The sequence below is a fragment of the Coptis chinensis genome, chromosome 6 (assembly GCF_015680905.1).
Source record: "Coptis chinensis isolate HL-2020 chromosome 6, ASM1568090v1, whole genome shotgun sequence".
NCBI lineage: Eukaryota > Viridiplantae > Streptophyta > Magnoliopsida > Ranunculales > Ranunculaceae > Coptis > Coptis chinensis.
Genome location: NC_141461.1, coordinates 20,555,376 through 20,566,472, shown reverse-complemented (window position 1 = coordinate 20,566,472; position 11,097 = coordinate 20,555,376). Strand labels below are relative to the sequence as shown.

Below are 11,097 nucleotides of genomic sequence, written 5' to 3'. Positions count from 1 at the left end.
ACCCAATCTTCCACCTCAATCAAGTTTAATCAACCCAATCTCCCATCCCAATCAAGTTTAATCAACCCAATCTTCCATCCAATCAAATTTAATCAACCTAATCAAGTTTAGTCAACCCAACCAAGTTTGAGTATATACTCAAACGGGACATGACTCAAATTGGGTGAAGTCACCAACTTCAATTCCCATTGTTGATTCACAACTCAACACTCGAAGTATGAACATGACAGAAAACTCGAAGTTTTTTTTTTTGGGGTTTAGTCTTGCAAGAGAGATGATACCGACTACAAAAGGTTTGAAAAAAAGAGTAGCCGGTATGCGTTGAGGTGGGGGTATTGGGCTATTGTTGTTTGACTTAGTTGTCGGGTTTTGGCCGGAGGCTGCCCAATACAATTTGATGAGTGCCCAATTAAATCACCATGGAATTTATTGTATATGATATGTCGATCAATTTTACAAGTTTTTATTGTAATTACTTTATGTATCAAAATTTATGTGTTAATAGTTGACAATGTTGTCTCACTAGGCATGGAGCAATTGCAGATACTATAATGTTACTCACCGAATTATGATGAAAGGGGATGCTCTATGGGATTCTTTTCACACATCAACGGTATAGTCTAAAACTACAAACTACAAAAAGCTGCTTTAGTAATTTAAGATGGTCGAGCAAGTCTTTGAATTTTTGACAAAATAACCCGAACAAATTTCATGAAGCCAAAGAGTTTGATCGAAGTTTTGAATGGTTGAGCAAGTCTTAGAATCTAAAGTCAGGAGATTGTCAAATTTCTATATGCTCTCCCCGTTCATCGAGAACTACTCTGGAAGAATGAATCCCTTTTGGCTCTCTAGATATTGTCCCCTTTCATACTATCCCTTTCCATTATTGACTATTTTAATAAAATAGAAGTAGGTTCAATCTCTTGCATTTGTTGCTTTGAACTATCTTTTTTGAGTTTTGTTGTGTTTGAAAGGAGACACAAAAGACTTGAGGTTCATTTGGAGGAATTGAACATAGGGATTGTTGTTATAGGGTATGGGTACAGTTGATTGGAGTGGGGAGTTAAACATTTTGGGGACCCTCAAGATAATAGTGATAGCCATAAACTTATTTTACTAATACCATCATACAAACTATTATTAAGAGTTCATTTTTTTATATAATTGAAGTGTACTAATGCCACTGTTGAAACTCGATTATTGCACCATGGGCACACTAGCAAGTGTATTGAAAGCTCTTAAGTTAAGTTATTGTTTTTAGTGTTTCTTTTCAATTTGAATGCATCATGTTGTGCCTACAAGCAGTCTAATTCATTTCCAAGTCGGGGAACTACATATAAAAAGCTATAGTAATTGGAATGAGTCAGTCAGTAACGTAATTTTATAGATGAACATTGGGAAATCACGTAAAATCTTAACTCTTCAGATTATTTCAGAGTTGAGATTTAAATCTAAATCTTTTGTGTAATTTCTTAGTAATTATACCATCTCGCATAAACAATCCTGTTGAATTGCTTTTATTTCTTTTCCCCTTGAAAATTATGTTTGCGTTGAATTGCCTTTATTTTTTTTCCCCTTGAAAATTATGTTTGTGATATGGCTGAAACAGTATATATTGGTGTTTGGTATTGATTAAGAACGTCTTTGTATTTCAAGATTGGCTTGGTATTGGATTAGTTGAATGGTGATAAAATAATCAATGGGACTAAATCAGCAGAGAAAATAACCATTGTCAATCGTGTTCTTCAATCTACAAATTCACGGTTTGTTCCTTCTTCTTCTTCTCTTACCTTCAATCAATTTCCAACACTTATTTCATACTCTATAAGGGTATCTCCTTTCTCCACCACAGGTCCAGGAACTTCGAGTCCAAACCGGATTTAGTTTTAATATAAGCCACAAGATTGTCCTTTTTTTCGTTAAGAGCTAATGCTTTTGGGTTTAATATATCTGCTTCTCATTGTTGGTACAGAACCAATCTATAAGCAATGTATACCCTTTCCAAAGTTGGAGACTACATGTTCTCACAAGAACGAGGGTGACAAGGAGAAATAAATAACTACCATTAATACATACGGCGTCAATCTTTGGCACTAGCTGGTGGTGTTATTGCTCCAAATGTGTAAGCAAAAGTCCCTCCATGCTCTTACTTAGTCCATTTTACTTTACTTGATTGGTAAGTTTAAGCCCTATTTTCATTGGTCATATTGTTTAAGAATTAAGAATGGTTTCCACTATACTATTATTTTATCAAAAAGAAAAAAATACTACTAAGTTTATCTAGAAAGAAGAGTTTGCTGAGTTGCACTAGGGTAATTACAACCCTTGCAAGTGGGTTATGTATAGTTGAATCCCTTGCAAGTTTTTATATATTCTTTTACATGTCAAGAAGTGAAAACATGTTTCTAATTTATGATGTATGTCATGTAGAAATCAATTTAAGCAGTGACAACATAGTGTCATGGAGATCGCCAGTTGAGAAGTTTGATAACTAATTTGCACATGTCATTAATAATCCAGTCTTAATAATTATCTCCTTTTATTTCATTTATCAGTGGCCGCTCACTCCATTTTATTTGTTGTAGGTATGAGTGAGAAATATATGATGCATGTTGCCTGTTTATTAGTCTATTATATGTGAATTAGGTTGCCTTATGTAACTTACCTTTTGGAAAAGTGGTAGGAAGCGATTGAGGAGAGGGGGAGAAGTGGGGTTGGTGTTATGAGAAACTTGAGAAGGGGTGAAGTTGGGAAGGAGAAGAGGGAGAGGGAGGGAAAAGAGGATGGAGGAGTAGATGGGAGCTTGGGAGACAAGACTCCCTAGACAGACTTTGTGACGGGCGAATTGGTTTTGGCGCCCTTAGAACAATTAGGAATTTTTGTAGAGATGGATTCCAGGTGATTAAAATTATTTGAAATAAGTGAAAAATCAAAAGGGAATTTTCCTATATCTTAATAGTTCTCCTCACGATATGAAATTTCCAAATTGTTTGTTTATGTGCTAATTACTCCCAAACTTTGTGGATAATGGTAGCTTTTTAAAACTGAAGAATTGATTCATTTCAATTGTCAACATTGCTAACGTAGTATTGGCAGTTTACAACTTAAATTAGTCTTACCTCTCTACCTGTAATGAGTAAAAGATGTATCTTTGCCCTTAGTTTTTGTACACTGGTTTTTTCGTTGCACAGTGTAATCAACTAATCATGTTCAGCAGAAGCCACTTAAAAGACTTAAATAGTTAAAGTTACTTAAGTCATAGCCACTTTGTTTTTGTCTTGGAAGATAGTTGACAAACATATTGTGCATGACTCAATTGCTTTGTTCTGGGTGCATGAGTCCTTCAATAGCTTTAGGTTCTTTAAGACTTGGTAGCATGTCAGAAGATTTTACATTTGGTCCATTGTAAAAGATTGCAGGAAGCTACTTTTATGTAGAACAAATAATAGTAATGAGGTAGAGATAAATGTCGAGAGGATATAGATACAATGTTCAATGTTAGCCATTAGTTATTATTTGGCAATCTAGATTTTTGATATTCTAATTAACAGTTGTTTTCTTTCACTCTCATATATCTTCTCTAACTTGCAGGATTCTTTGGTCAATCCTATAACAAAGATCCTGGTTGAAATTGTCATTATAACTATTTTGATAGCATTGGCTTTGAAGGAAACTCCTGATTGGCTGAAAAGTTTACAGCTCCCAAGTCTGAACTTTCCTCCATGGATTCTTGCCTTGGTTGTGATAGTTTTTACCTGTTTAGGAAGAGAACAAGGGATTTCTTGAAAAAGTTTGGTTGGTGAAAGGAGTTCTTTTTGTATGTTGTAATGCACAAGTTTGGTTGGTGAAAGGAGTTCTTTTTTATATGGCTCTTCAATTTCACCCATCATGATCTCACTTGAATGTACTCTGCCACTCTTACTAGGAATGAACAGAGATGACCAATTTTTTTCCCTTCCCATTTGTATATTGTACAAAAGACAGATGTGCATGCTAATTCAATAAATTGTGAATTTGGATGTCATTTTTGCTTTGCCCTTTCCGTTACCTGGAGTTGTGTTTTTTGTTTCTGCTCTGTGCTAAACTAACTATTGCAGATTTGAGCAGGTTGGTCTATAACTTTTTGTTCCACTTGATAATGATTTGGATATCATATATCCCACTTGGAAATTAAATGATTTCCAAGGCAGGGCTATAATAGAAATAAGCAAAAAACAAATTGTGGAGGAAAATGATTGCCCAACAATGTGTAAACACGAAAACTTAGCCATGCACTCTTCAGCAGAAGTGTAAATAATAAATAAGTATATAAGTATTGATTGTAGAGAAGAGATTTACAAGTTGGCCTTTGAATTATATTGAAGTCAAATCCGCTCTTTGGGATTGGGACGTTCATTTTGAATTATACTAAATATTTCGTCCATGAGATTTGTTACGTGGGCTATTCGGAGTCCAAACATGGGACCTTTTCCAAGGTGTATAACCTTAATGTATAAGTGTGTTGTTGCTCCTCATTTCAGTATGATGAGTGATTAGCGGAAAAAAGAAGGTTTCTGAATTTGTCTCTAATTGGTCCACATCATCACAGGGCACAATCAACCAATTTATGGAGGCAACTGCAAACACAAAAATCTGATTTGAAGGTACGCTGCTTTGTTTTCATTTTTTATGGTTGGGATCTTGGCTTAAGGTCCCTCTCTATGGAGACATTATCTGTATTTTCTAAGATGAAAAAAACTAAAAATATAAGGTAACACCATAATTGAAAATTACCGGATTTAATGGTTTAATTGAACATTACAATATTAAACCTCTAATGGGTTCCAGAATCCTCAAGTACTACCGCATTCAAAATTTCGTGTTAGTAAGTGAATCATAAACAAAACCATGGGAACAAGTTTTGCAACAGGTATCAAATATTGGTAAGTAGGTTCTCTGAAGCTACTGTCACAGAAAGTTCATAGCAAAGGTATCAAATATTGTTAAGTAGGGTAAGTAGGTTCTCTAAAGCTACTGTCATAGAAAGTTCATAGCAAATGCACAACGATGTAATAGGTAGTGTATGGTTGACATGACTTAACCATCAATTCACAGAGCACTTTCATTAGTAAACATTCATATTAGAGTTCAACATGACACAAACAACAGAGACAAATCTCAAAGGATCCATATCCTTACCGACCATGTCACTACACACTAAGTAGTACGTACTAAGTACCACACTCCATGATGAAATCTCATGCATTCACAAGCAAATTAAAAGTGTGCCCCCTTAAGGTCACTGACGAGGCAGTATCAGGTCGAATTTCCAACCAAGGCCAGGGATTAGTCATGGTGCGCGTAAGCTGGCACGGACACCCGGTTAAAACATACACACACAGAGAGCAGAGCAATAACATCCTACCAAATTTCATTCATGTTCAGATAGAAATAGTATAATGTGTACCATTTGGAGTAACCTCAGTCAATGTAATTATGCACTTGACACGTATTTTAGTTTATGAAGGAAGCGTGTAATTTATCATGTAAACCCAAGATTTTTTTTCATTTGAATTTTGTTGTCATTAGAAGATAATGGGGATTCCTCTTTGAGAGATACACAAAAAAATTGATCAATTTCTTTATACTATTTGTCCCTAGGTTGTGAATCAGTTATTTGGAAAGATTCCAACAAAGTTAGGCTACTTGAAGAATTTGCAGCTCTTGAATGTCATGTCCAACCAATTAACAAGTCACATTATTCCTACTGAACTTGGTGAACTAACCAAGATAGAGGTGCTTGAGCTATGGAACAATTCCCTATCAGGTCCCTTGCCAGCAAATCTTGGATGGAACACGCCTTTACAGTGGTTAGATGTATCATCAAATTTGTTGTCTCATGTTCCCATGCCTTTACAGTGGTTATTGCATGCTTTGTAAACATGTAGTCTCTACTTTTCTTACGCTTCTTTGTGTTTCTGCTTTGAGTAATAGGAAAAACTTTGCAGAATTGTATCCCTTTGATTTACTAATGATTCAACTTATAAAAAGAGAAGTACGTGTTGCAGTCTAATTGGATAGATACAAATTTTCTTCCTATAAGAGCTTTATTTCTGCAAGTGTTCGAAGGTATGCCTCTCTATCATTCATTTTATTTTTTTATTACATTCGGGGTGTATTTTTGGGTTTTCTAGCTTTCCATACTTCCCAATGCGTGGTGTTTGAGAAAATTATCTGGGCTACAGTGTTTATATTTATGGATTTGAGCAAATGGTTGTTATGATATTGTACTATTAAGTTATATAATTTATTTTATGTTAGGGTCTTGAGGGAATCAAAAATTTGGATTAATGATCATTAAATCTGTGTCCTTGAATATGGTTCCATTAATCTTCTCTTATTTGGCTTTGGCCCTACTCTTAACATCAACAATTAATATGCTAGACGGGTGCACATTGATAGCCAAGGAAATCGGATATGGGTTGTGGATTATGAAAATGGGTGATGTATTAACAACTCCGGGCAATAGTAGTACTTGAAGAGTGATTAATTGTTATCCATAATTTTTCAAAAGAAAATATGCAAGTTTTTCTGCTGAAAATCTCTTTATCAGCTTTGCTTTTTTTTTTTTTTTTCTTCTTCCTTTTTTTTACCCCTTACGATTAGCATTTCTTTACAAATTATTTTATGATTGTTCTTATGGATAGCCGTGTATAGATATAGTTTGCTTAGCCAAAATTGTTAATATAGTTTATGTACATGGAGAACTGTTTCTGCTAGCCAGTTTTAGAACCAAAAAGTATAATTCCCACAATGAAGTAGCATCTACCTAAACTTATGTGTTGATAAAAAGCTTAAACCCTACAAAACATTATTTAGCCCTTATTTTCAATCGCTTAATCCAATTTTTCTTTACACCAACAAGTTCATCTCTTCTCCAATTTAGAGTTCTTCTTCAGGTATTCTTCTTCAGTTACCTTCTTCAAATGGTATGTGGAGATAACATATACCCTCCTCATTCCCATTCCCATAAGAACGAATACTGTGATTTGCATTTTGAACAGGCGTGAATACAACAACTATAGGATAACTTCCGTTTTGAGCATTTTTTGGTGTTTTCATACGAATCCTTTTTTGTTCTTTCATTCCAGGTAACCCCCTAGAATTATCAACCAATGGGGGATAGAGGAAGAGAAAACAACCAAAGATTTCACATAGTACTTTTGATTGACAAATAAATCATATTTATTTTGTACCCCTCTCTCGATGAGGAAATGAGTCACATATATAATTCCTCCACGATTGCATGCCTAAAAGAACATTAATCAATGTAAATATTACAATCTTATAGTTGTTAAAAATTCATCAGAATTCAGAGTCAGATGTAACTGAGAGATCAACCCAATTACTTTCGTTACTCTTGTAACAAGAGTTATCATTCCCTTGAGAGACCACCTTCTTTCTTTGCTAATACTATTTGTATTTGCCATGTTTTAGCCAGGCCTACAACTTTTTAATTGATATACAAAACATATCAAGTTCACTACTTCCCTTTTGCTAGTGAGTTGTAAATTAGTCATTAAAGTTGTTATCCTACATATAGAAATTAAGTAGTGTATGAAGAAAAAAAATTATATATAATCAGTATTGTTTACTTAATCCATGTTGACAGGTTAATTGATTGTGACCAAAATTATTTGATGGTATGATTTTCTAATTGTCCAAAATGTCTCCAAAACATGCAATGAGTCCAAAGTTGTCCAAAGAATGAGAAAGGTGTCTTATTGTTATTCAAGTAAGGAAATAGTTTTAGTGTTGTTTTCTCTGTTGGTAAGTAAAGACTTCATTTGTATATATATATACTTGCATTTTGATATTTGATGTTAAGAAGCCACAAAATGCTTTTACCCCGTGAGCAATGCATGTTCTTCTTTTGTTTCCCCTATAGTTCTTTAGCATATATCAGATTCCAAAAATCAATTTTTCTGATAGGTTATAGGTATAGCCTAAAAGCATAAATCTGGAATAATTAGGAAGATTGGTGGCATGCTCGGCTAACCTTTTCAATCATTAACTCTTTGAGCTAAGGCGTCAGGGTGAGCTTGAACCTCTTTGAAACGAGAACAAATGCTCCGAGTTGGTGGTTGACGAACTTTCTCAGCCTGTCATAAGCTCATCTTAATTAGTACAATGAGTAGAAATATCACTCGAACCTGAGACCTAGGTCATCCATTGACACCTGAACTCCAAAAATATTTCCTGAGTTTCAGTGAACCTAATGAAGTCGGTCGAATTTTCAAGCCACTCGCAATCATAGAGAAATGCTTGAAGTTTGAAGTGGTTCTCTCCATGCAATAAACTTGGGTTCGCTACAGAACATGGCTACTTCTTGAGGTATTCTTGTTCTTTTATCTATGTTGAATTAATTTGATGTATTTATTTGTATCGAAGTTTTTCATCTTTCGTGTTATTTTGAAATTTATTCACCTGTATCTTTTGTCGTAATACTTCATGAGGTCAGGCAATGAAGAATGGGAAATGTGTGGCCATGGTAGTGATTTTGGGTGGATACATATGATTGAGCATGTGATGGAATTGCATACATAAGCTACTTATGGTTCTTTGGTATGGCACCATCAGGATGCCGACCCAGATTTTGAATCAACTCAAGCTAAGGAGATGTTGGACCAACTAGAAATTGTATTGGCAAATGAACCTGTTGTAGTGAAGAGAGGTCAATTCATTGTAGAAGTTAAACCTCAGGTATGCCTTGCATATATTAATTTAAGGTTCATGCGTCCTAGATATTTTTTGATAACCTATTTACACCTTAATAATCTAACACACCCATCAGGCCATATGATAAACGGTAATTTGTGGTTTGGTTTACTTAAGTCTGAAGTCCAAAGTCCGTAAACGTCTGTTTAGTCAAGTTACCTTACTCACGTGGGTTTGTAGGATAGGTTAAGTAAGGGATCGTCCATACCTTAGGGCTCGGAAAGGTTTACAACTGGATTTACAAAGTGAGTAGGATTTTAGGTTATTTAGTTGGTTTAAGTAAATTAACGGTAATGTAAGTATCGTAAAATAATAACGATTGATTTCTAGATAAATAAATAGAGATAGAGAAACAGGGAAAGGGTTAACCGTACTCATGCAAGATCAGTTTCAACAGTTATAATACCACATCACTACAGCTCTAATCCGTCTTGAGTTCATAGACAACCAAGACGGGGTTGAGTATCGATCCCTAGTGAGATGTATGCATCTCTGAGCTCATCTCACTATCATAAGAAGTTGAATTAATATTCTATCTTTGGAATATCATTTCAGCTCCTGGTTCGATTCTACATCAGCTGAACAATTCAGAGGGCTATCTGACACCATAGAGTCGCGCGCGAGACATTTTGGATCCCTCGCGAGACTGTTATGGAGCATCAACACTCCAAACTTGGACAGTCTCGATCATTTTGGGACCGGATGTATAATCTACACCTAATTCCTAAGTAGTGATTTTAGAATATTAAAGTGTCAATCCAGATCAGAACATGAGCGTCATTAACCCTCCCCCTTGGGGGCACTACACCATTTGGGTGAATTGGCCACAATTAGGATTTATCATTAGTAACACTTCTTCATCCGTTAGAAAGTTAATCACATCTATTATCCGTTAGGCATACTATTAACCGTTGCTTAAATAGTTGAATTATTCAGTAACATTTCTATAGATATTTAGTGACGGTTAGTAATATATTAGAAACTAAGAAAAATCATAAAAATAATAAATCACATGGGAGAAAAAGAAAGATAAACTCAAGCGGAGTTTTTCATTTCTCGTGCACCTAGAAAAGAGAAAACAAAGGAAAAAGCCTGTGAAAGAGTAAAACGAGAAAACTGTGAGGTTGGACGAGTAGTGTTGTTCGTCCTCTCCATTTCTTCTTTCATGTTCTTCATCTCATCTTCCTCTTTCTACAAATAATTATTTAGGGTTTTGATTCTAATTTTGGTTTTGTATAGTTAGGGTTCGAGATTTCATTTTTAGGCGAAATTGTTCGATCTGCTGAACAGATGATTCTCTTTAACAGAGGTAAGTAATTGTCAGTCATGGTCTGGGTTTTCCTTTTCTGCTGAACATGTTTAAGTTTTGTTGATTATTGTTTATTATGTTGATTTTATAGAATCCAGTACAAGATTGTTTTTAAAATGAGAAAAAAATGACATTTTTATGAAATTTCGTTAAAGATTGATTTTTTTTTTTTTTTTAAGGTTCCAATTCAGATATCACACAAACTGAGAAATTTTTCAGTTCTCTGTTCAGAAGGTACCAATTTCTCTTATTGGTTGTTACTAATGCTTTGGTTTTGAACCAAATTGCTTACTTTTAATCATTCTCTATCAAATTCATGATTTGGGGTTCAATATTTTAAGTTTTTGAAGGTGCTTGATTTCGTTGCTGTTGTCGTTTCTTACTAAGTGTTCAATCTGCTCAAGGTAACAACTAATTAATGTAGTGTTTTTAGTGTAACAAGTTTGTGACATTAAGGTTTTAGCTTATGGTGGTTAGATTTTGGATTATTATTTAAAAGATTGTATGTTTATAGCTTCATATATGGTGTTCTCAAGTTCAGTTTCTTGTCAGGTTTTATAGTCAATGAGGTTTTTCTTTTTACTTCTTTTAAATAGTATTGGAATAGATAATAGAAGTGAAAAAATTATTCTTGTACTTTAATGTAATGCAATGTCTTGGACTAGAGCATTGGATTCACATTAAAAAATCAAATCCTTGTTAGCAACTAGTAATTGCTTGTGCCTTAACCATAACTTCAAGCTTCAGTTAGTGTTAACGGCTTACTTGCATCCAGATTTGTGAGTGTTGTCTGATTTTGACACCCATAAACTTACTAGGCATCTCTTATTGTTGTTTCATTTTTTCTTTTCTTTCCTGTTTGTGATATAACAATATTGTGGAATTGGTAGCATACTATAATGATATCATAATCATCCTCAATAAATATTATAATCTAGAATTCACTTAAAGGTGTTTTTGGAAAATTAAGTTTAGTAGTGTTTCAGTTATTCAGTTGTACACGTTGCATACACGAGTAGAGTTTTTGGTTA

The 11,097-nt window shown here is 34.4% G+C and overlaps 1 long non-coding RNA gene across 1 annotated transcript; it reads left to right on the top strand.

The window, feature by feature from the left end:
• The first annotated feature begins 396 nt into the window (after positions 1-396).
• On the top strand, positions 397-3,987 carry LOC147492028 (uncharacterized). The gene is made up of 4 exons (XR_015199638.1): positions 397-613; positions 1,657-1,763; positions 1,973-2,122; positions 3,592-3,987. It is a non-coding gene; the product is annotated as an uncharacterized LOC147492028 (long non-coding RNA).
• Positions 3,988-11,097: the final 7,110 nt, after the last annotated feature.